We start from the raw sequence: 26,576 nt of genomic DNA, 5'->3' as shown, positions 1-26,576 counted from the left end.
AATAATCAAATTTATCAAATACAACGTCCGCATATAGATCTTGAAAATGTGCAACCTATTGTTGTTCTTGAACACCGGTTGTCTGGGCATCAATTTAACAATAATTGCTTCGATTGTTAAGTAATTGCCAAGTTTCTGCCGAGGTTTTAAACAATGGCCCTTGGAATCTCTCAATATCATGTTGGAATAAATTTGCTCTACGGGCTCAAATCCAATTGTTATAACGGCATTTGGCCAATCTCAGAGCAGCTTGCATCCGTGGATTTACTCCTATTAGTAGTATATACTTCAGCATCAAAGCTATGTGCATGTTTGTTAGATTTTTTTTATTACAATGTTATCTCTGAATTGGTCTAAGATTTGAGTATATTGCTTCATTGAGTTTTGTGCAAGATGTAATTCAATCATGTTGTTAAATGTATTCAACTTTTGGAAAATTCAAGAGAAGCGTGCCCTTGCATTGTTTATCTTAAACAATTGTGTGAGATATTGTCATTTAGCTTCCAATACTACTCGCTTCCACTCGAATGTTAGAACTATAATATTGTGATCGCTACATGTTTGAGATATGACAATCAGAGAAGAAATCTGTGGGAAGAGATTCTCAGCAAGATACACATAGTCAATAATGCTAGAGGAATTTTCTCTCTGCCATGCGCTTTGGGCCGGGAGATCCACTTTTACTGCCCCATTGACCATTTTAAAGTTTCTATCAGACATAAACTCAGACCATCTGTGCACCTCCTGATTAGCACGTCCTTTGTTACTGCTAAAGCAGTCAATGTTAATATCACCTGCTATGATGATAGATGTAATATCCTGAGACATCACCACGACATCAAGCATATTTGCACATTTTTGGTAAAATATTTCATCGTTCATACCGATAGGATTTCTATAAATATTTATTAAGGTGATATTGCCATTGGCACTTGTTAATTTAACTAATTGAAGGAATGTGCTACATGTCAGCCAAGATGTTGAACTCTGATGTAACTTTAACTGCCACCAGTAGGCCCAAAGATGGTCTGCCTTTATCAGCTCTCGCAGCAGGTACAAGATCAATTACATAATTGTCCCATACCGGAATTTCCAAAAGCCAAGTCTCCTGAAATACTAAGAAATCAAATGCTTCCTGAAAATTGTGTATGGAAGTCTGAAGATGTCCATGTCCCATGGTGTTCCAACAACATAAAGAGAGACGCTTGCATTATTTTGATTTATTGAGTTATGCTCTCCTCAGTAAGTGATTGCTGGACTGAGTTGTGGAAACCTGAGAAGAATTAGTTGTTTGCTTTCAGGAAAGATAAATTGATTGGCCATATGGTATTTGTGTTTGTTCTGGATCTTGCACAATTAGGAATCCCATCTCAAAAAGTTGCATTTGTACCCTGCAGATGGAGTTTAACACCACACCCGAAGGAATCCACAAAGTTTTTTCCTGCTATTAACTCAATGAAATCAATATCACCCGATGTGATATCTTCTAGCTCAACAATATCATTAAATATGTTGAGGACACTTTTTCGATTGAGATCATATGTATTGAATTGACCACATGACATTTCATTATCAACGAGTGGCACTTTGGTTTGAGATTGGTTTTGGCAGGTTGTGAATAGGGATATCGGGATGATTTATCTTGAATAGACACCACCTCCTTACATATGGGAAGATTGGACGGCGGTCGGTAAAAAGGACCCCCCGGCGGTGTCCCAACTCATGATTCTGAACTGACATCTTGCCGAAGCTCCTTCTGATTCCTCAGCCCCACCGCTGAATCATGCATATTCTGATTAGAGTGTTTGATCAGTAAATTCCCTGTCAGATATGCATCAACCGATTTCCTTAAGTGAGTTCTCATAGGGATAACATTCAATGTCAATTGCTATGAGGACCAGCAAGGTTGGGAACATTCAATGAAGTTTGGGTGCTTGGAAATGAAGGCTGTCGAGAGTGATCTGAATTGAACCTCTCTGTTAGTTGTTAAAGGTGCTAACTTTCTCTTCAGGTATTTTTCTCCACCATTTTTTTCATCTCATCAATGGATCACGCATTATCCATCTCATTGAAGGAGATGGAAGAGAATTTTGTTACATTTTTGTTTCCTGGTGGTACTGGAGCTCTTGTATTTGTTTCGTGGTTAGTATTCTCAATAGCTTGCACAAGCTTATTCAAAGGCAAATAATGCAAAGGGCCTTTTTTAGGCAACATCTGATTTGGCAGAACATCACTCAATTGGGCAGGAGCTATGTTGCTGTTATTTGACCTTGTGTGGTACTTTTGCAAGATATTACCACTAATTAGTGGGTCAGGACATAACACCACTTCCGTATTTGGGGTCTTATGAAAGCATGTAGCATGTAGCAAGTGATTTGAAAAAAGTCATAAGATTGGTTTTGGAAATTTTAGGGGTTGGCATGTTCTTTGTTTGTTTGATATGTGTTTGTCTTGTCACCTATTTTGCTTTCTGTCTATTTTTGAATGCGATTGGATCTACACTCAGTGGTGAAATAACAATGTGATTTCCAATGGGTACCGCTATCTGTAACTCTCTGGAATTTATAGCCTTTCTTTCTGCTACAATTAGATTGACCCACGACTCATCCATTACAGGATGCGTGGGAACGTCATCAGTACTCATCGGAGGTCGAATTATCTCTGGAAATATAGGTAGAAGTGACTGAACACTTTCACTATTAAGGACTGATTTGGAAATGAATGTGCATAAAGTGGGTAAAGTTAGAGTTGGTTGTTGTAGAAGCATCCGTTGGAAGATTGCTTCCACTTGTGCCTGTTTCACAAACGTGTGATCCAAATTGTCAAGTAATTTATAAAGGCTCAATATGGTGGTATTTATTGCTGAGAGTGTTACCTCCATCATAACTGCCTGATAATTTATTAAGCTTTTGTGATTGTCCTTTAGAGCATTGTCGAGGTGTAGGATGAACATACAAGGATGTGTTACCAAGCGCAGAAGAGTCAACAGGCGTACTCGATTGGCCATGAGATAGTTCACTACAAATTGTTATTGGGGACTCACATTGACTCGCATAAAGCGAGATATCCCCTTCATGCTGGTAACTAATCTTTGAGGTGTCTTCAGTACTTGGGCATGCTCTGCTCTGATGGGTATCTGCTGGTCCTTCCTCTGTGTGCAACATGTTTATGTCCGATAGTAATTGGGGCATCTGTGGAACTGTGACTGATGTCCCTCTATTTCGCATATGGATATACAGGGTTCCACCCCGGCCGTACCAGACGGTGCTCGAAAAAATGATGTGGTTTAGGCATGATTGCTGCATCCGCTCGTCCCCATTGGAGCATTTTTTGCAGCTGTTTACTTGGAAGGTGCAAACTGTTACCCACATGCAACATATCTGCCTGTCTAAATGGTGAAGATAGGCCACTTAGGGCAGCCATTTTTGATTCATAAAATAATTTGACAGGCATACACGACGTTAATGAATAAACTTGCCTAGACATATATTCACCACCAAGATCTTGAAGGTTACCTTATCAGAACACCATTTCAAGGTACCAGTAAAGAAGTACCAACAAGACAGACATCGAGAAGGGAAGCAGGAGCTTGGCCGCAATAGTCTCTGTACCAAAAAATCCAGGAATAGGGGGTTATAACTATCTCAAAAGCAGAATAGAAAATAATAGCAATGCCACCACCTCTGGAGGTGGTACAATCAGTGAGGGTGTGTACAATCTGATATTAGGATGCATAGCCATGGAAATTGTGTAACAAGTGGTGTTATAGAACCATGTCTCAGTGAGAAGATCAGGGGAGTGGCCAGAAATGAAGCCAAAATGATCTAGGGCATGTTTAATAAGGAAGCAGGCATTGACGAGAAAAGCCCGGACATCATCAAGAGAAATAGATGAAGCCAATGGTAATGACGAATCAAAAGAAAGAGGGAGAGATTCCAAAAACAACAGAAGCAGGGGCTATAAGTATGGAAAAGATCAGGTGCATCCTCAACATTAGAATGCGAATTAGAGTAAAGCACTAAAGGATCAGTGCGACAATAGATATTAAAATAAGAGAAGCAGATCACCTGCTGCAGGAGGAGGCAGAGACAAACAGCACTTCCTGCCAGACCACCGAATTATCAAGAAAAAGAAAAATACCTGCTAGCACGCAGCCCCCGCAGGCAAAGCGGGCTAAGCGGTACTTGTATACGGTACTTGCTAACAGGTGTGTGTGTGTGGGTGTGCGGGAGAGCCCCTAAAATACACAAGCACCAGAGTCCAGCCCCTCCAAGGGCGTGTCCCAACATTTGATTAAAATTCTTGCTTTTCAGGTCTGCAGCTCTGCACGGAAACCAAATGCAACAGCGTATCCAGCGGGAAGCGGGCTAAGCGGTACTTAAATCCAGTACTTGCTAATCAAAATAGATCAATGATTACAATGCAATCATTGCCCTCCTGTGGGATGCAAACATAGATGTGCAGTACATTGCAGACAATTCCACTGCAGTTGCACGATATGGCACAGCCTACTTAACCAAAGCAGAGAAAACAGAGCTTCAGGTGCTCTGGGATGACATATCATCTGACAAAACACTATCACAGACATTGTACAGTTTAGGAATAAAAATGCTCCCTCATAGTGAATGTGGCAGCTATGAAGCTGCAGACCATTTAACCAGTACTGCCTAGTATGGAAAATCTGACAATATAGTATGGCTAAGTCTTAGTCCTGCTAAATTTAGAAAAGGGATTCTCAAATCATATGAGGACATAGAAACAATAGCCAAAAATGATCCCAACAGCCAAAACATTTTAAAAAACAATGTACTAGACACATACTACCCATACAGGAGTACCACTATGGAAACCATTTGTCTATACCATGTAGCCCAAAACTTCACATACAAAAATAATATTAAACCAGATGAAAAGAATGTTAGATACAGAGTAGTACATTGTGAAGGGAGCTTAGTGAAACTTACCAAACACAGCTTAATTAATCATATCAAATTCTCATTAAAAACTCCTCAACATAAAAACTATATTACATGTCCCTGCTAGAACTTTATAAACCATGGAGAAAAGAAGAAGAGTTACTAGATACATATGACTCCTATGAAGACGCTTTCAAAGCAAATGAAATCACTATAACAGAGGTAAACTTTACACATTACCAAACAATGTTGCATAATGAACAGCAACATGAAGAAGAACTCCAGGCCCAACTAGATGTGGACACTCTTGACAGTAGTCAACCTTCTGTAACAGGAAGCCAAGAACCACTGGGACAACCACTAATAGCAAATGAGGCTGAAGTAGCTATGGCAGAAGTAGAAAACACCATGGGGCCGATTCATGGAATAAATGTGCGCCGAAAATCTTGGCGCATGCAGGCGCAAGCTGGCACAAGCGTGAAAAAGCAGCCGCACAAGCACGCGTGCGATTCATGGAAGGCCCTGCGCATGTTTTCCTCTGGATGTGCACCAAATCCATGCGTGGCGCACACAAGCGCACTCGTCATTGCAACATCCAGAACACCGTGCGCGAGGCGCACAGTGACAGTGCACAACGTTAGTGCACACACCAAAAGGGGGTGGAACACGGGGCGTAACGCACGGAATGAGGAACAATGCTTGAAAATAAGGGCATAACTGGGGATGTACTGCTGGGAAGTACACGGAACGCCCACACGCAGGCGAACCACACGTATTCATGGAATCGAATAGACCAAACCCGCACACGGCCAAAGACACGCACAGGCCTAAACACGTTCACCACACAAAGGCAGGCGGCAGCGTCCCTGCGCATTACAAAAGTGTGCGCAAACAAAAAACACGTATATACAGCTACGATGAATGTCTAATTCAGTGGCCTCCTAGGATAAATGACGTGTCACGCAACGCACAGGCATCCCGAAAAGCAAGAAAAAGAGATGAGACCCCTGTTGCCTATGGGCATGTAAAAAAACACACGCAGTATGCTGTGGCAGCCAGGAGCCCCAAAAATACGTACGTGATCAACACGCAGGCTAGTATGCCCGTGAAAAAAGGGATAGGCAACAAACATGGACACCCCAGTGTGAAAAATAGCATGTGCGACTCACCGTCTGCCTTGCCTGTAGAAGAAGAATGCGTAGCCAACACCCACTTGCTGTGAAGTAATCGCGTGTGAACCCCAACGCCTGGAAAACACACTCACCGCTTTCAACGAAAAGCACACACAGAGAGATGGAAACCCATGTGGGACCCTCAACCCGTGCCAGGGAAACACCTGTGCTTGTTACATCACATACGCGCTTACGCACTAAGGGCCTTTCCTTGAATTACACGCTGACGCGCACTTTTTTCATGTGCCAAGTCATTCCATATCAAGCTGGCCACGCGACAACACATGGAAAACCACGCTCCTGCCTTGAAGGCCATATTCCTGCCCAGCAGAGCCCCGAGCATGCTCCCACCTGGCATCTGCTGCTGCCTGCCTGCCTGCAAAACACATGCCCTGCTATTTCATGCCTTCACGTCAGCCATCTGTAGGGGTCCAGTTGCTGTGACCACCCCTGCTGGAACATAAGACTCCCGACTGGTATTCCATCGCTCCACAGCCCTGCCCAAGGACCCAGTTGCCCACCCACACCTGCCTCAGGGGTCGCCATGTCGGGGCAAACACCATCTGAGACCACTGGCGACCCCCAGCCAGAGAGGCAGAGGGCTACCAGCTTCAGCGATAAGGAAGTTGGTATCCTGGTGGAGCAGGTTCTGGGGCATTATGATGCCCTCTTCACACCATCGCGCACTGACAAGGAAGGATGGGAGAGGATCTGGGAGGATGTAGTGGTTGCCATCAATGCGGAGGTGGCGGCAACCCACGACTTCAAACACATCCGGAAGCGCTGGGAGGACTTCAGGTCCAGGACCCTCAGCAAGACCCGGTGCCTCTTGAAGGCAGATGATTCAGAGGGGTGCCGGGTTAGCCTGATCAACATCCAGATGAGGGTCCTGGAACGCATAAGCCCAGCGATCCATGTCCAGGATGGAAGTGATGTTTGACAGTGCCACTCATGTGCTATTGCTTCCTATCTAGGGGACTATTGTACAGTACCATGATGCTTGTGTTCTATTTCTCCCTCTACACAGCGTCAAGTGAAGAAGAGGGCGGAGATGGCACTGAGGAGCAAAGCGGCGGGGATGCCTCCACCGGCCGGTGATGCAAGGCCCAGCCACCCTCCTAGGAATTACCATCATCCGGGAGCGAGGGGACTGGTGCCGCGTCTGCCACTACGGCTGCAGCGGAAGGGCCGGGTGACCCCCAGAGGGGCTTGCGATGGTGGAAGACGGTGCAGAGCCATCCAGGTTGGTGGTCTAGACAGAGGAGGAGGAGGCAGCTACTGAACCGCACATGGGGCCTGGTAGGGGTGGTACCACTGGTGCAAGTGGTGCGGTCCAGGGGCAGGAGGCAGCACAGGTCGCCACTGAGGGGCCTGTGCATGTCACTGTTCCTGACCCTGTGACTGCACCACCATGCACCAGCAGGGATGCCCTGTCCAAGGTCCATCTGCAGGTAAGGGGGAGGCCCACGTCATCTGGCACTACACTACCTGCGGACGAGGAGACCCATGACCGTATGGGTCCATCCTGATTGGTGTCGCGTTGCGCACGCGTGACATTCGTGATGACAGGCGTGCTTCCTGGGGGGACCACGCACACCATCACGAAAAGCTGCATGGCAACGTGGCACAGTTGGGAGGGGCCATGGTCAGAGGGTTCCTACATGTGTCGAGCACTCTGGCGGCCATCTCCTCCTCTGTAGAGACTATGCGCCAGTCATTCTCCCTGACGTCTTCCAGCCCAGATTCCACCAGGGCCCCTGTGGACCTGGCCCGACCAATGCAGCCAGCTTGGTGGAGATCACATCCCTGCCACAGTCGGGAGTCAGAGGTCCAGCAGGGGTGGACACCCCACTAACTGGAGACCAGCAGATGGACGATGTGCCGGCTTGATCGGGCAAGGCACATGGACAGCAACAGCAGACTCAAGGTGGGAGCGATGATGGCTCAGGGTCATCAACATCAGAGGGGCAGGCATCGGCCGGAGGGCAGGAGGACCCTGGAATGGGAGTGTCTTCCGCGTGGCAGCGGTTGGGCCAGCGGATAGATGCGGAACAGCGGCGGGCGGAAGAGGCACGGCTCAATGTGGTCAGGGCGGAGTTCTCCATGCGCAGGGCGTTGAGTCGGGCTGAGTGCCTCGAGGCAATGTGCAGGGAGTTGGAACAGGCCATGACTGCATCCCTGTGAGACCTCGGGGCCAGGGGAGGGGCCCGCCTCTGGGACATCGACATGGAGTTTGATGATGCCCTGGCCCGGAACATCACAGAGTGAGCCGTAGGACTTGCCCGCCGCCCATTGTATATAGTTAATTAGTGTTAGGTTTCCTTTCTGTTTTTATTTATTTTGGGGCGCTTGGACAATGCCCCACCTTTTTGTATATAGTTGTTCATTAGGTAGGGTTTTTTGTAGGTTTCCTTTCTATGGTTGGGCTCATGGACCCTGGATTTATACTTTGTATATAGTTCAACACTGGATTTCACTTCTTATTTTTTTTTGTTCCATGGATCAATGGTTTTGTCTTATTTTTTCACTTTGGATTTGTTTTGACAAACAGACACTTAGGACCCATGTGCTTTTGGATTGATTTGGAGTCTGCTTTCACACATTTTTATTTTATATTTTGGACATGCAGCTTTTCTTAATTATTTCCATTATTGTGTGTTTCATTTAATTCCCTTGCTTTCGTGTTTAATACATTTTTATTTCATATTTCAATGTGTGGTATTCTCTCTTTGCTTTCATGCATGTGACGATGTGTGTTTTCTCAATCACATGCACCCATTGTGTGTGTGTGACGGAAATGTGCTGATGTGCATACTTGCCATTTGGGATGTATCATGCGATGGGGATTTCAATGTGGGGTTGATGTAATACTTGGTTGTGTGTTTGGACTGGGCTGGCGTGGGGTGTGATTTGGGTGGCCATAAGGCCCATGATTGTGGATTGTGATGACGTGTTGGGGGGGCATGAGTCGGGGCCTGCTGGCAGGTGCCTGTGACTGCTGGGTGGGTGAGTGGTGGGGGCCCATGATTCGGGTTGCCTGCTGGCAGGTGCCTGTCACTGATTGGTGGGTGGGTGTTTGGGGGTACATGAGTCGGGGCCTGCTGGCAGGTGCCTGTCACTGCTGGGTAGGTGAGTGGGTGGGGAGTCATGAGTCAGGGCCTGCTGGCAGGTGCCAGTCACTGCTGGGTGGGTGGGTGGGTAATGGACATCGGTTGGGGACTGCTGGCAGGTGCCTGTCACTGCTGGCTGGGTGGGTGAGTGGGTGGGGGGACATAAGTCAGGCCTGCTCGCAGGTTCCTGTAACTGCTGGGTGGGTGAGTGGGTGGGGGGACATGAGTCGGGGCCTGCTGGCAGGTGCCTGTCACTGCTGGGTGGATGAGTGGGTGGGGGGACATGCATCGGGGCCTGCTGGCAGGTGCCTGTCACTGTTGGGTGGGTGAGTGGTTGGGGGGGACATGTGTTGGGGCCTGCTGGCAGGTGCCTGTCACTGCTGGGTGGGTGAGTGGGTGGGGGACATGAGTCGGGGCCTGCTGGCAGGTGCCTGTCACTGCTGATTGGGTGGGGGTTCAGGGATATGAACCGGGGCCTGCTGGCAGGTGCCTTTCACTGCTGGGTGGGTGGGGGTGCAGAGGGACATGTGCCGGTGCTCACTTGTGCATGGTGACATGTGGGCTGGCTGGGGGGCATGGCCAGGGTGGATGGGCTGCCTGTGGGGCATGGCCAGGGGTGCAGGGTAGTCCCCTGTGTTGTGGGCTGCCTGCAGGGCCTGGGGAGGGGGGAGAGGGTACACCTGGGAGGACACACACTGCCAATTCACATTGGGGCACCCCAGGAATACACGTACCCCTCCAGCGGCAGCAAAAACGCATGTAAAACTCACCATGCACCCCTCTGAATACACGTACCCCTCTGAATACACGTACCCCGCTCGGCCAAGGCCTATCACGTGTAAAACGTCCTGCGCACCCCAGAAATACACGTACTGCTCTAGCACAAGGCCTATCGCGTGTAAAACGTCCCGCACACCCCCAGAATACACGTACCCCTCCCGCAGCAGCAAAAACACGCATAAAAACAATCATTCAACTTGCGCATCTCCTAAGCCAACTCCAATACTAACGAATGGTTCACTATCATCAAAGAGATAGAAAAGCCTATTCAAGCCCCTGATACCTGCCTTAAAGAAAAAAGCTGCTGCACTAGTATTCAGAAAGCCCTATCTAGCAAAATATCGACTCTCCAAGCCAAGATCAATAACAAAAAAGAAACCCTCCTCCTCGTACCCAATCCAAATAAAATCTCCACACCCATGCCCTTTACCACCACGCTTACCATTCCTCATACTATATTCACACCCCATTTCCACTTCAAGAAAGTATCCATCCTTGAAGTTGAAAAAGTCATCCTTACCCTCAAACCTTCCAATTGCCACGGTGATCTGTGCCCCGCACAAATCATAAAAGATACTGCATGTGACCTCTCCCCATTTGTCACCAAACTTATAAAGGCTTCCTTCTCCACTGGCACCATTCCCCAGAACCTGAAACAGTCATGGGTCCTCCCACTCAAAAAACGAACACTTGACCCCTCCATACCCAAAAATTATCATCCATCACCACAGTTCCGTTCCTGCTTAAAATCTTAGACAAGGTGGCGTACCTCCAGATCCAACAATATCTGGAATGCAATCATAGTGCACCAGTCAGATTCTAGACCACAACGTGGAACGGAAACTGCACTCATCGACCTCAAAGCACAAATAGACGCCTTGAGAGACAATGGTAAAACAGCACTATTACTGCTACTTGATCTCTCAGCGGCTTTAGACCTGGTCGACCATAAGATTATCTGTAACCATCTGGACTCTGCCGTTCACTTCTCACAAGAAGCTATAGGATGGATTCAATCCTTCCTTGACAATAGAACAATACGGGTCTTCTCACCCTTACCAGCCGTTGACCCCATACCCATCACTTGCGGTGTGCCCCAGGGCTCCTGCGTTTCTCCTACCCTGGACAACATCTTCACAAAGCCCCTTTTTGATGATCAAGGTGGCCTGGGTATCACCTACACTAACTATGCGGATGATACACCGATCCTCATCCGTTGATGGGAAATTATAACAAGGATTTGGCCTTCGTGAAGAGAGTGTACCTCATCATCCAGGCATGGATGGCCTCCCATGGTCTATGCCTGAATGATGACAAAACAGAACTCCTCATTCTCGGCACCCCTGCTAACCTCCAAAAATTAGGCCATCTCTACTCAAACTTTAAAATAGACTACTCAAACTTTAAAATAGACAATAATGACATCACAGTAGCCAAGGCTTTCACCTAAAATCTGCATTACCTTAGTAAGAGTCCTTGTCTTATCCAAACTGTATTATTGTAATGCTTTATATGCGGGGAGCAATAAATACATTACCAATAAGATCCAGATTCTTGAAAACAATGCCCTCAGAGCAGCCCTAAGCATCCCCAAGAAAGCCCACATATTTGAACTCAGAAGAGGTAACAACTGGGTCTCTACAAAAGATAGAATTCTTCTCAAAACAGCATCCTTGACACATAAATGCCTACACTATGCTGCCCCACAAAACCTCATTGCCATATTCTCCAGACAATCATCCAATCGCCCTTCGAGAACAGCCAACGCCAACCTCTTACTAGTGCCTAGATTTAATCGCATTAAGACTGGCGGAAGCAGTTTACAGGTCAAAGCTTCCCAATACTGGAATTCGCTCCCACCGACACTTAGAGAAGACCTACCCTATCTTCATTTTAGATCCAACCTCATCAACTGGATTAAGGAACATTACTTTTGACACCTCCATACATTCAGATAACACTACTTGCCCTGTACATATTTGCTTTCTTGATGTAATCTGCCTTAATTATGTATTTAATGCATGCTACTTTACAGCAATGTAACCGAAGCTGAACAACCCTTATTACCTTATTATGTATATACTGTATCTTACTTTACAGCAATGTAACCAAAGCTGAACAACCCTATTTTGCCTTCTGCGCCCTGATACCTTCGGGTCTAGCGTGCATTATAAATATTAAAACAAACAAACAAACAACAATGTAATGAGCACACACAGGAACTAAATAAATTGCACAGTACACTGGTTTGAACCATAGTACTTCTAAAGTACTAACTATGAGGGTTGACAAAATACAGAAATGTCTACTATGCAATGCAATACTCATTATAAAATACCTACAATACATGTGATTTTTCCTTTTATCACAGTGATTGAAAAAGAATGTCTGCTCCAACTACCCATGTCATAAAAAACTGCATACAACCACAAAAAGTCAAACAGTAAGTATATAACAAATGGTCTCACAAACACCACCACATAACACACCCTTTCAAGCAAACACCTGACCATAAACCACATTCAAAAATGTATGCTTCCATGGGTATCTTATGCTGCACCACTTGTTGCCAAATACTACAATCTTGACTGCATGGCCTGGCCAAAACTCTTCATACAGCCTCAACAAATGAAACAGTAAGTATATAATAATTAAACTCACAAACACCACAACATAACACAGTCATGCAAATTAACACCTCACCAATAAATACAACCCAAAATGCCTAGAGTCTTCAATACCAACAATCTAAATACAATCCAACAAACAAACATGCATTACCTCACAATCCTATAAACACTATTACACTACAACCAATCAGTACTGTCATTTTTGAAAACATATCCCCTAAGCAGCCACATAACACAATCAAAATGTTTGGTAACATTGTAGACTTATGCTGCAGTGGTTGTGGCCAGGGCCTAGAGTCTTGGGTGCATGTCCCCTTCGGCCATGCATCCAAGACTCTAGGCCCTGGCCACAACCACCGCGACATGACACACCCATAGAAAGAATCACCAACCAAATGACCACAACACAAAACATAATACATCCACCTCAAAATTGTGCATTTCAATTAACATACTAAAAAATAATTACAACCAACGTAGAAACTCTTCAATACATACCCCCTTCACCCAATGCTCTTATAACGACCCAAAACCAGCATCATACTAAACTAAAATAGCCAATAGTGCGCCCAGTGTTTAGTATGTCCGTGGACAACCGCAATGACCGCAAACACCACTAACACATCATGGCCTTCTCCCACCTAATCAAATACAGGATTTGACACATCTCTTAGTGCCCCACCCTCTCCACACACTCATCCACACAATGCACTCCCCAAAAATTGATTTATGCTCACTTCCAGCATATGTCCGCGCATCCAATATGGCGGGTGCATCGAAACAAATTGATGCACCTCACGCCTCCTCCCAGCCAATTAGAGAACACAATGCATTTCTTGGACACAACGCAACCCGATTATCCAATCTGTGTCCTGAAGTGTGTCCGTGCAGCGGACATAGATATCACTAATTCATTTGCCTTACACTCAGAGTGGGCCATATACTTTTTTTTGCAAGGTTTAGTGAGGATTCGTTGAGGGGGAGCGAAGTTATAAGCTGCCAAAAAAGTAAAGTGTTCTTCCTATGGGTTTAGCAACTTAACCATAACTACATGGCCGCTACCACAGGCTATATATATATATATATATATATATATATATATATATATATATATATATATATATATATATATATATATATATGCATATATATATATATATATATATATATATATATATATATATATATATATATATATATATATACATGGCCACGATGTGACTTGACCCAAAGTCTACAAATATAGTACCTTTTCAAATTTTACTTCCTGACTGTTACTGAAGAAAACTATGTGGCTTCGATATGTCAGTAAAGGATAAAAAGGGAGAGCCAGCCATGTGATCTCATCAGTGATGTCATTAATTACATTTGTGATGTCATCTTTGATGTCCTGGGTGTTAGTGTTAGCAGTGCACGGTGGTGCAAGTTATGGTTGCTTATGTTCCCATAACTGCCAAATTTCAGGGTTTTTTCGGTTTTACTTTGAACCATAACGTCCCGTTAACAAAGTTTTTTCACTGACTTTCATAGGTTTTTAGTAGCGCAACTTAACCATAACGTCCCTATATATATATCGAAAAGCACAGCAGAGGAAAAAAACTGCACTCCAGACATGAGGTAATGCTGGTCCCAAAAATGACAAACTCGGATCAATGTAAAGACACGAGTTTTAATGATGGTAAGAAAAAAAAGCAAAACACACACAGCAAAGAAAGCAGGATGCCAAGGATGGGTCCTGAACGAAGCGTTTCACGCTTCCCTGAGTGCTTGGTCACGTTAGGGAACCAAAGTGAAAAACACAATACATATTGCACAGTTGTCCCTCTTCCATTTTGCCTGTCTCCACAGGTCAGCCACTATGCCGTGAAAACCAGGGCGGCCATATTAGACTGGAGTAAAGTCTAATACATATCAATGATTTAAACCGTTAGATATGGCAGTATAATACATTGCACAGTAAAATAATTCAAGAAACATGTTTAAAATGTCACAAAATAGGAGATAAGCATAATACTGAAATATAAGCCCCATAATTAAAAATTAAGGATTATGGATAATGATGCATACATAAAGATATCTTTTTTTTTTAAATGAAAACATCACTTGCCGAAACGTGGAGCCAATCGCTATAACATAAAGTGCAAATGCAATATTATGTAAACATATTCACATAGCAGCAGTATAGAGTCAGAGAAATCCATGTATAGAATAACAATATAGATATGAGGCCACTGGTGGCTTGTTAAAAATAAATGCATCACTATCAGAAAAATGTGACCATTGAATTAAAACATGTTTCTAAAAATGGGCCATAAAGTGCAAGTGCAATAACAAAAGATCTGATGAGTGGGGCAACCCACAGCTACAGCATAAAGTGCAAGTGCATTTCTATGTAAACATACTGACTTGGCAGCAGTAGACAACCAACCAAACTTTTTTGGTACTCATGAGGTGCAAGTACAAGTATATTCCGATAAAATTCCATATCGAAATACATATGGCTGCAAGCTAGGGTTCAAATAAAAGCACTATATACCCTAAATTCTTTAAAAAGTAGTTGGTTTTTTGTTGATCAAGTGCCCACACAGTCAAAAGCAAATACATGAAAACAAGAAATCTGCATAGTACTCAGCCTTATAGAATAACAGATAAGGAGAGAAGGCAAAAAATGGAGAGAAAAAAAGGGCATTATCCTTAGAAAAGATAGATTTAAAATAAACCTTTATCATAATCATAAAGTTACGTTCCCCTAATGTATCAGAATGGCAAGACAGCCGTGAGACCAAAAAGAAAATAAATCTGGTTGAATAACACAGATAATAAAATTAAAATGAACAAGGCATTTCCAGGCCAGAGCAATATGTCTTATTAGTACCTAAGAGAAGCAATATTAGGTAACCAAAATCAGACAGATAAGAACAAGAAAAAGGAACAAAGTATCAGATTCCCATAAAAGTATGCAACTCCTCATCCACGTTGTGAACATTGGGGTATTTAGTATCAAAGTCTAAAATTATCCTGGTTTCCAATTGTCTAAGTTTCAGGGTTCGGTCACCTCCTCTCAAGTGAGTCGGGACATGTGCCACAGCAAAAAACATAAGAAGGTGAACATCACTATCATGTTCCTGTATGAAATGTTTGGCCATGGGGTACGTAGGGTCAAAATTCTTAATGTCTCTAAGGTGCTGCAAAATTCTGAGCTTTAATATACATGTAGTGGACCCTACGTACCATTTTCGGCAGGGACATGCGAGAACATACACAACAAAAGGGGTATCACAGTTGATAAAAATGTTTTAGCTTAAATGCAGTGCCTGTAATAGGATGTATAAAGGATTTGCAGGCAGTAGCATGTGGACAGGCCTTACATTTTTGGCACTTGGTAAACCCTTTTCGAAAACTTAGTAGCCAATTGGTCATAGTAGAGGTTTTTTTTAACAGGAGATAACAAAACTATAAAACAGTCTATCCTTCAGCGAAGGTGCTTGTTTGTAGGTAAGTATAGGGCACTTGGGCAGTACTGGACCAAGATCTTTGTCAAATATAAGGATATGCCAATGTCTCATAATAATCTTCCGGACATCATAAGAAGCATTATTAAATGTGACAATTAGGCGGAGATCATCATGGTCCTTGTTCTTCTTATTGGAAGGACCATGCAATAGTTTTTCCCTCGAAAGTGCACGTGCTTTCAAAAAAGGCCGTTTCTATAGTCTTCTTTCGGTAACCCTGTTGTAAAAAACCAACGGTAGCCAAACTACAACACCGGTCAAATTCAAGGATATCTATACAGTTGCGCCGGAAGCGAATACATTCGCCATAGAGTATGCTATTCTTACAGGAGGGCGGATGACAGCTCGTGGCATGCAGATAGAGGCCTGTGTTGGTGGGTTTTTTGTAAAGGGATGTATGAATGCCAAGGTTGTCAAGCCTCATATTGGCATCAAAATACACAATCTCAGTGGAACTGTGACAGTCAGTGAATTTCAAATTCATAGCATTGTTGTTAATGCTGTCCACAAAAGATGCCCACTCACTTTCATTTCCCTTCCAAATTAAAAAAAAAACATCATCAATGTAACGCCACCAACCAATAATTTGTGTAGGGAAACTAAATGAAAGTAAATCAGACAAAAAAGTAGCCTCCCACCACCCGATGGTCAAATTAGCGTATGGTAGGGCAAAGGTACTGCCCATAGCAGTACCTCTAACCTGATGATAAAAGAAGCCCTCAAACAGAAAAAAATTGTTAGTTAAACAAAACAAAGCATATCCAAAATCATACAGATGTGCCCTAGAAAATTCCGAGATCGAGTGTCCAAAAAATATTTGCAAGCTGTCAACCCAGTCGTGTGATCAATGGAGGTGTACAAAGAAACAACATCAAGAGTTGCCAACATTAGACCCTCCTCCCAAGGTATATCAGTAATATGACTCAGAAAGTCCTTAGTATCCCGTAGATAGGAAGGTAACACTGAAACAAAAAGAAACAGGAACATAGTCTCACCAATGAACTGGGCCATATGTTCAAGAAGGGAGCCACGTAAAGTGACAATCGGCCTGCCTGGTGGATGAGTCAGAGACTTATGTGTCTTAGGCTGGAAGTATATAGTAGGGATGGTATGGCTGTCAGGAAGAAGACATTTGGCTAAATCATCCTCAATAAGGCCTTTATCGGCCCATTTGGTGCATAGAGAATTCAGCTCCAACTGTATTTCACCAAAGGGATTTTTTTGCAGCCTGCAATAACAGCACTGATCCCGTATTTGATGATTGGCTTCAGCCACATAACATTCCGTATCCTGAGTGACAATATTAGAGCCTTTGTCGGGTGGCTTCATCACAATATTGGACAAATTCTGTAGTTCACTGAGGGCCCAACGTTGTGAAATAGTCAAATTCTGTTTATGTTTGAAGGGTTTCTTTCTTAGATTGCGAAGATCACTGATGCAAAGATCATGGAAAGCCTCAATACAGCCACCCACAGAGAATTGAGGATTGAACCTGGACTTGTTTTTCAGTTTGGTGCGTATATCCAAGTTGGGAATAATGTCAAAGTCAACAGGATCGAAGGTTGAGGGATCAAATAATTCATTATTCAAACAAGCCAAATCAGTCAACATAGGGATATCAGAGATACAAAGGTCAGTACGACCAGTACAGGACACAGATGGTTTGGCCCGCGGTAGAATAATGGAAAATAACTTTTTAAGTCTGACCTTGTGTAGAAATTTGTCAAAATCCAGACGTGACTCAACATAATCAAATGTCGTGGTAGGACAGAAATGTAAGCCTAGTGAGAGTAATGATAATTGCGGACCCGTGAGTATGTGGGAAGTCATGTTGACAATTTGATGGATTTTCGTAGCTTCCATAGTTACTGTTTTGTTCCAGAGCGCATTGACCTGCCCTGTTCATGTACATCTGAGCCGTTTCCCACTACAGCCTCGACGTTTTTTCCCCCCCTTTTGACAATTTCTGGTCGTTTCCTCTCCCTCTTCCTCTTCCCCTGCTCTTGCCACGGCCTCTGCCTCTCTTTTGATTTTTTCCGTCTTTGCACAAAAGTCTCATTTCGTCTAAAAAATTTAATTTGACTGGTATTTCTTCATTTTCTGAGATAGAGACATCAGACTCTGATGACATGGCCTCAGCATCGCCCTGTTGTTTTGGCAACAGTTGTGTTGTCGAGCTTTTGCGCAATAAGTCAAATCTTTGGCAAAGGTGAACATTCGTCCTGATTCATAGTCTGTTTTATCCCTAATAAACTTTCTATGTTTGCGCTGTTTGATTTCCTCTTCATAAACAATCAGATCTTCCTAAATTTTTATTCGCAGTTTCTTTCCCTCTCCAGTGCTGGGAACATCAAGCAATTCAGATTCAAGTTTTTTAAGATGTACAAGCACAGCAGTATGGTCTAAATTGGCCTACTTCCCCGGGATCTTCAAAAATTGCACAGAACAATAGCTGCTAGCACCACCCCACTCTTCCAGCATACATGGATCCTGATCCTCAAAAGATGTTGTTGTCATAATACGTAGGCCACGAGGCACGCAACCCACATCAAGGTAATTTTGCAGGGAGTGCTCCTCCCACCACTTAGAAATCTCCTTCCTGCAGGATTTTTTCGAGATCTCGAAGTAAAGTTAGTTCAGGGGAAATAGTGGTGATAATCTTCTTAGTCCCACTATTTGGTAACGCTGTTGGTAAATCCTGCTTCTCATTAAATAAATCCCTGGCCTAGAGTAGCCGTGCTGCCACCCTGGCGTCCTGCATGTTTGCGCGTGTGTTTGCCAAAAAGCCAAAAGGCCAAAGAAAAAAATCCTTGGCATTTACCAAAAGACAAGAAGTAAGAATATATATATGGAAATGACCTCAGTGGGGAAAAATCCTCCACAATAGATAGCGTGGATCGATATGCATGAGCAGTGGAAGCAGGTGCAGTGTGAGTGAAACAGGCACTATACCACAGCGTAAGCCTCAGGGAGATCAAAAGGAACTGATCTGTCACCTACCTGTGAGCCGTTGTCCGTGCGTCCTCCGGCACACGTTACAAAAGCTGACATCAAAGGGCAGCCGGTTCCAACTCCCTAGAAGGTGCGGCACTCAAACTTCAGTCAGCAAACAGTTTTCCACCAGCTGCAGCGTTGGAGCCCACATAAGCGATCGTGAGAAAATCACGCACAATCCACTGAAAAAATGTTTATACTCCCGGTGCTGATTTATGACATGGAACGCTCCATGTAAATATAACGAAAAGCACAGCAGAGGAAAAAAAACGCACTCCAGACATGAGGTACTGCTGGTCCCAAAAATGACAAACTCGGATCAATGTAAAGACACGAGTTTTAATGACTGTAAGAAAAAAAAGCAAAACACACACACCAAATAAAGCAGGACGCCAAGGATGGGTCCTGAACGATGCGTTTCGCGCTTCCCTGAGTGCTTGGTCACGTTAGGGAAGCAAAGTGAAAAACACAATACATATTACACAGTTGTCCCTCTTCCATTTTTCCTGTCTCCACAGGTCAGCCACTATGCCGTGAAAACCAGGGCGGCCATATTAGACTGGAGTAAAGTCTAATACATATCAATGATATAAACAGTTAGATATGACAGTATAATACATTGCACAGTAAGATAATTCGAGAAACATGTTTAAAATGTCACAAAATAGGAGGTGAGCATAATACTGAAATATAAGTCAGATAACTAAAAATTAAGGCTTATGGATATGGATGCATACATAACGATATATTTTTTTTGGAAATGAAAACATCACTTTCCGAAACGTGCAGCCAATAGCTATAACATAAAGTGCAAGTGCAATATTATGTAAACATATTCACATAGCAGCAGTATAGAGTCAAAGAAATCCATATATAGAATAACAATATAGATTTGAGACCACTGGTGGCTTGTTAAAAATAAATGAATCACTATCAGAAAAACGCGACCATCGAATTAAAACATGTTTCACGTTTTTTGATACTCATAAAGTGCAAGGGCATTTCTATGTAAACATACCGACTTGGCAGCAGTAGACAAACAACCAAACTTTTTTGGTATTCATGAGGTGCAAGTACAAGTATATTCCGATAAGATTCCATATTGAATACATATGGCTGCAATCTAGGGTTCAAATAAAAGCACTATATGCCCTAAATTATTTAAAAAGTAGTAGGTTTTTTGTTGATCAAGTGCCCACATAGTCAAAAGCAAATATATGAAAACAAGAAATCTACATAGTACTCAGCCTTATAGAATAACAGATAAGGAGAGAAGACAAAAATGGAAAGAAAAAAAGGGCAATATCCATAGAAAAGATAGATTTAAAATAAACCTTTATCACAATCATAAAGTTACGTTCCCCTAATGTATCAGAATATAAATAATATTCAGTGAAAAAACGTTGTTAAAAGGATGTTATGGTTATGTTGCACTAATATTGACATACGTGATATCATATTTGATTTCCTGGGTGTTAGTCTTAGCAGTGCACAGTGGTGGTGCGAGTTATGGTTACTTAGCTTACCATAACTGAGGAATTTCAAGGGTTTTTCCATATTACTTGTAACCAGTTCCTTTAACAACGTGTTTTTACTGAATTTCATAGGTTTTTATTAGTGCAACTTAACAATAGCGTCCCTTTAACAAACTTTCTTCACTGAATTTCATAGGGTTTTATTAGGGCAACATAACAATAACGTCCCTTTAACACATTTCCTTCACTGAATTTCATAGGACATTATCAGACACCCCTTTAATTTTCTCTTTATACCTCTTTTTAATGATTATACATAAAAATCACTCTTGCTGGCAATGCAGCTGCTCCAGAGTCTGAGGACAGTGCGAATGTCCGCAGACATCAGGTAGCATCCACAAAAGCCAGAAGCACAGGGGACAACAGAAAATATTTTACCCTTCAACCAACACAAACATATACATAAAACAACATTACTTATATTTACTACACCCAATCAGACCTTTCAGGATTTTGCAGCATGAAATGGCAAATTTTGCGGCATGAAATGGCAAATATTGCGGCACAAACCTTTATTTATTGCAGCATTTTTGCAGTACATTTTGTATTAACTGGAGGGTGTAAGATTGACACATTGTAGGAAAGAGGCAGAGTGCAAGGCTACAAGAGAGCCAGGGTGTCATTAGTATGTATCTTTTGTATTAATTTAATAGGAAGAGTCCATGACGTCTCTGCCTTGGCAGAACAGTTTTTGTTTTGGTGAAATTTTTGGTTTAAATTTATATACATTATTGTACAATTCATCATTTCAAAATGTAAACATTATTCTGTCATTTAGCACACACTGTTTTGGAATGCACCAAGCACAAACCATAACTGTACATTTCATAAATCTCACTTAGGTACAACTGTTCATACAGACTCAGATACATCAGGAACACATTCCAAAACAACCTCTTACCAAATAGCAAGTACATTGTATTTACTTCTCTATTATTATGATTCATTATATAAATATTCATCATAAGCAAATATCACAATTTTTTATTTTACCAGAAATGGCAAACACATTTGAGTAGCTGGAAGAAAACTTTCCAAAAGAAGAAATGAGTAATGATGACATGTCTAGTGGTACATAATACGTCTTTCAATATAAACAAATAATGTAATTTATACAGAGCTAGTTGAAATAATAATTTGTTATTTTCTTATAGTACATACTTTACAAAAAGAAACAACACCACAATTGTACATAATGAAATCATGATCTTGTCTGCAAAATTGTACGAAATTAGTTATGTCTTTACTTTTGAATTATGTTTTTTTAAATTTATTTTTATTTTTTATGATTTACGGTTTAGTTTAAACCTTTATCATGTATCGAAATATCTGCATTTAAAAGAAAAGAAGAGGAAAAAATAAGATCAATACATGGGAGTCAAGTAGTAGGGTCCATTTTCATGATATAAGAAATGTTCCTTCTTGTACCTGTCCTCCTTACCCCCAGCAATCACCCCCATCAAATTCCCAAAATATAAATGAAAGAAGTTTTGATGAAATTTCTCTCCCTCCCTCGCCTGATGATCATGGTATAGACATTCCAAATACACCCATGTATGTTTCACATATCAATACCCCATCTCTTTGATAAATATATTTATATTTTATACTCGAACATATCTTGCCAATATTCTGGCATCATTTCTTTTTTTTAAAACCCCAATTAATAGTACATGGACTATTAGACTGTTCAACTGTCTGCGTATGCATGGACATTGCGCCGTGTCCTGAAATGTCTGTTCTCGCATGACAGACTTTTAATTAGTCCGTGGACAGTGCACCTTTTTGCAGACATCCGTGCATATACACATACGTCTTGCGTATCCCGCTTGCCGATGTCTGCGGACACCCGACTTTACACCGACTACTGCTCCTCCCAGTATATCACCAAAATAAATTAGAATACTATAAATTACCATCAGAAGCTGATAAGGATAGTGCTCCTGATAGATGAAGTAAGCATGGTTTCCAACTTCATGCTGGCTTTAATTCATCCGAGATGCAAGAAGTCCTAAAAACGGACTATGAGGAACTATTTGGAGGAAAACGCGTTATTGTTTTCAGAGCCCTCCTATAGTTAACATCAGTAAAAGGTCAAAATATTTTCAAAACATTAGGACACAAACAATGTCGTACCACACTCGGCAGCATTGGAAATGTAAATCTCTGGCAACATTTGTGCTACAGAGAACTTACTCAAAACATGTGTCCGTCTGCAGATCTCACCTATACAAACATTTAAAAAAGCATTAGAACTGGTCTACTTACTAAAGAAGCAAAATCCATCTTAAATACTAGTCTAATTCATGAGCTATATGGGCAAAGCAGATCTACTCCTGATGGCATGCAACAATTAACTAAACAAAATATACAATGCATTTCCTTAATGCCAACCCTTTCAAGCTGTAGTCAATTCAATAATACCATGTAACCTATACTGCATAACAGCTCCACAGACAAACTAGAAGTGCATTGCATGACACTCCCTATGTGTCAACAAGCAACAGCACAAATAAATAGCTCAGAAAATTGTATCTCCAACAAAGCTGGATTAGAAAAAGTATTAACTCTCAAACAAGATTACCTTTAAAAAGAAAACTAATGCAAACAGAACCTATGGCAGATTTCCAAGCAATAATGCTAAAGAAACAAAGAATAATTGCTGCTCCATCAAATAATAAAAACAACAAACTATCTACCCAAAAACAAGGGGCACATGTATCTTCTCAAAAAATAACTGCAGGCCCATCAGGTGATACTGAGACACACCTCTCTGGTCCATTTAAATCCAGCAACACAACTGGAATAAATTCCTTTGCAAATGTAGCAATTAATCTTCTCTTCCAATTGCTACCAATTGTTCACAACATGTATTCAAATGACTCACACCAGTTGTGTTTGCAAATGCTTGTCCTTCATAAAAATGCCAGAAATAATTCTGACAAAACTTACAGTGTCTCAGGTTTAAGGCCATGATTGGACTACTGTACAGGAATGATAAAATTCACCATGAACACGTAGGAAAATCCACAAGATTTCCTAATGTACTTACTACAAGTGCTAGAACCCAAAAACATCCCTATAAATGAAATCTTACAGATTTCATACACATGGAAACATACATGCAGTCTCTGCAACCATGTTTCACAAGAGCACACCCCTAATTAACGATGTGTGTATGTATCAATACCAGATTCTGAATCCATTCCATTTCACCAGCTTCTGCAGAATGCAAATCATAGCATACTATGCCCTTTTTGTAATTCAGACAAGCGTTCCAGCATACAAATAAACACACATGGCCAAATGATGATACTAATGCTTGCAAGTTACAATGCAGATAGTACCAAAAACAACTGTAAGCTTATTAGCTTCACACACGGCCACATCTTGGCAGGACAACCTTCACAACAGTGGGCATAAACTACCACACTGGGGCCAATCCCTGTTCAGGCCACTATAGTGCATACATAAAGTGGTTAACTTGAATGAAAAGACACATATGTTACTCTAAAACATAGGTTACCAGCAATTCTAACAAATGCCTATTTAATATTCCTTCAAGCAAAATTGAATCACTAAAGTATAGCACAATACACAATTAGAATACACCAACGTGTACTTAACTACTTCAAAAATGACCTTCATGAAATACACTTCAAATATGCCATAACAGTTCTTTTTACTGCAATACTTCAAATATAATCAAATATAATTACAATACGCCAATGTTACCACCAGATCTAACAAATGCCTACTTAATATTCCTTCACCCCAATTATACTCACTAAAATATAGTACAATAAAGACTCCTACGTATAAAATACTACAATAGTTTTTTTTTTCAAATCCAAGACAGTTAGAATACACCAAAGGGTATCTAACTACATTTTTTAAAAAATCCTTACAGGCCGATTCATGGAATAATTAGCGCGGCGCAAGTGGGCAAAAACGTGCGAAACGCAGTGGAATAGCGAAAATCGCAGTGCAAGTGCGAAAATCGCACGAAAAGCAGCGCACATCGATTCATGGAAGTCCGTGCGCGAGAAAACCAACGGATGTGCGATAAAAAAGTGCACGGCGCACGTTGGCGCACAGGCCATCAAACAGCGTGCGCCAGGTCACAGCGAAAATCGCACAGGCCACAGCGAAATTCGCACATAGCGCGGCGCACGCAACAAAAGTAGGCGGAACACGGGCGTAACACTCGGAATGGGGAACAACTTGCCAAAACGTGGGCGTCATGGGGGAAGTACAGGGCACAAGTGTGCGGAACGCCCACACGCTCGCCTACAACACGTATTCATGGAATAGAATAGGGGAAAAAAGCGCACGCTCAAACCAGCGCACAGGCACAAACACGACCGCCACAAGAAAGCAGGCGGTAGCGTCTCTGCGGCTGTAAGAAATGTGCGCCAAAAGGTGCGCCAACAAATAGCACCTATATACTGCCATGATGAATGTCCTATACTGTGGCCCTCCAGGACAAATGACGTGCAAAGGGGTACCCACAAACACGGACACCCGCTGACAAAAAATACGTCTGCATGTATACCGGGGTGCGCGGGAAGTCTCACACGCGATTTCAGCAGGGTACGTGTATTTCAGGGGTTCGCGTGAAGTTTTTCACGCGATCGGGCCTGGGGGAGCGGGCTACGTGTATTTCAGGGGTTTGTGTGAAGTTTTTCACGCGATCGGGCCTGGGGGAGCGTGCTACGTGTATTAAAGGGGTTCGCGTGAAGTTACTCACGCGATCGGGCCTGGGGGAGCGGGCTACGTGTATTACAGGGGTTCGCGTGAACTTTCTCACGCGATCGGGACTGGGATAGTGGGCTACGTGTATTTCAGGGGTTCGCGTGAAGTTTCTCACGCGATCGGGCCTGGGGGAGCATGCTACGTGTATTACAGGGGTTCGCGTGAAGTTTTTCACGCGATCGGGCCTGGGGGAGCGGGCTACGTGTATTACAGGGGTTCTGTCGGGGAGAAGCTGGATCCCCCCCCCACCCCCAGGGCAGTGGGGGGCCAGCAGCCATACCCTCACCAGCTATGGGAGGCCCCAACACCTCCCATATGGCCCCCAGAAATGCAACAGAGTTCCAAGCAGGCAGCAACATGTTTTCAAATTGCATTTATTTCTAGGCGAAGAAAAGAAAAAAAAACACACAAAGCATCGTGCACACCGCGAATTCAGGCGTCGTCTCCCCCGGAACTGTCTTGCAAGTAAGTTTTATAATCACACTGCAGGCTGACCTCACAGAATTGGATCAGCTCCCAGAAACCTATCTCCTCCTGTTATTGGCTGCAAAGTGGTGGGTTACATATGTAGCCCTTATAGAGAGCCTGATAATTGGATATTAACCTCCTGCGTCAGTGGGTTGATTTAGCTGTGCCAGCCCCCATTACCTAATTCTAATCTTGTTGCAATGTGACTTTGTTCCCATAACTTTTAGCTGAACAAGCAGTTCGCACCTGGGCTCTGGCTTGTTACAAGTTATGTTTCAATGTTGTGCGTGTCCTTGAGAAAATGTCTTTCTTTCCCAGAAAGAAAAAAAAGCACACTGGGTTGCCGTGATTTATTCGCATTTGTGGATAATTAAAAAATGTCTGTCTGCAGAAAGCAATTTTATCTTGAATTTGCGGCCTTGGCAGTTCGGACTTGTTTTGCGAGGAATGTTGATAAGGCTCCCGCAGCCAGTGTTCAGTGAGTGAAATGAACTTAGCTGTAATTTTCCTGAAACATAGCTTTACACTGTGCATTTAGACCATGTTAGTTCATATAGGCATTTGCAAGCCTTTAAACAGGGATTTTTGTGTTTGTAGATTCTGATATTGCAGCATTGATTCTAATGTAGCATAGAAGTTGCACTGTTGGTGAAGTGGGTGTGTTTCAGCATATTTGTCACCCATGGGTGCGCTGGGGCCTGGTT

Source organism: Ambystoma mexicanum, chromosome 6q (genome assembly GCF_040938575.1).
Source record: "Ambystoma mexicanum isolate Mex_15411 chromosome 6q, UKY_AmexF1_1, whole genome shotgun sequence".
Taxonomy (NCBI): Eukaryota; Metazoa; Chordata; class Amphibia; order Caudata; family Ambystomatidae; genus Ambystoma; species Ambystoma mexicanum.
The sequence above is the reverse complement of the archived record's forward strand: the minus strand, read 5'-3'. Positions refer to the sequence as shown.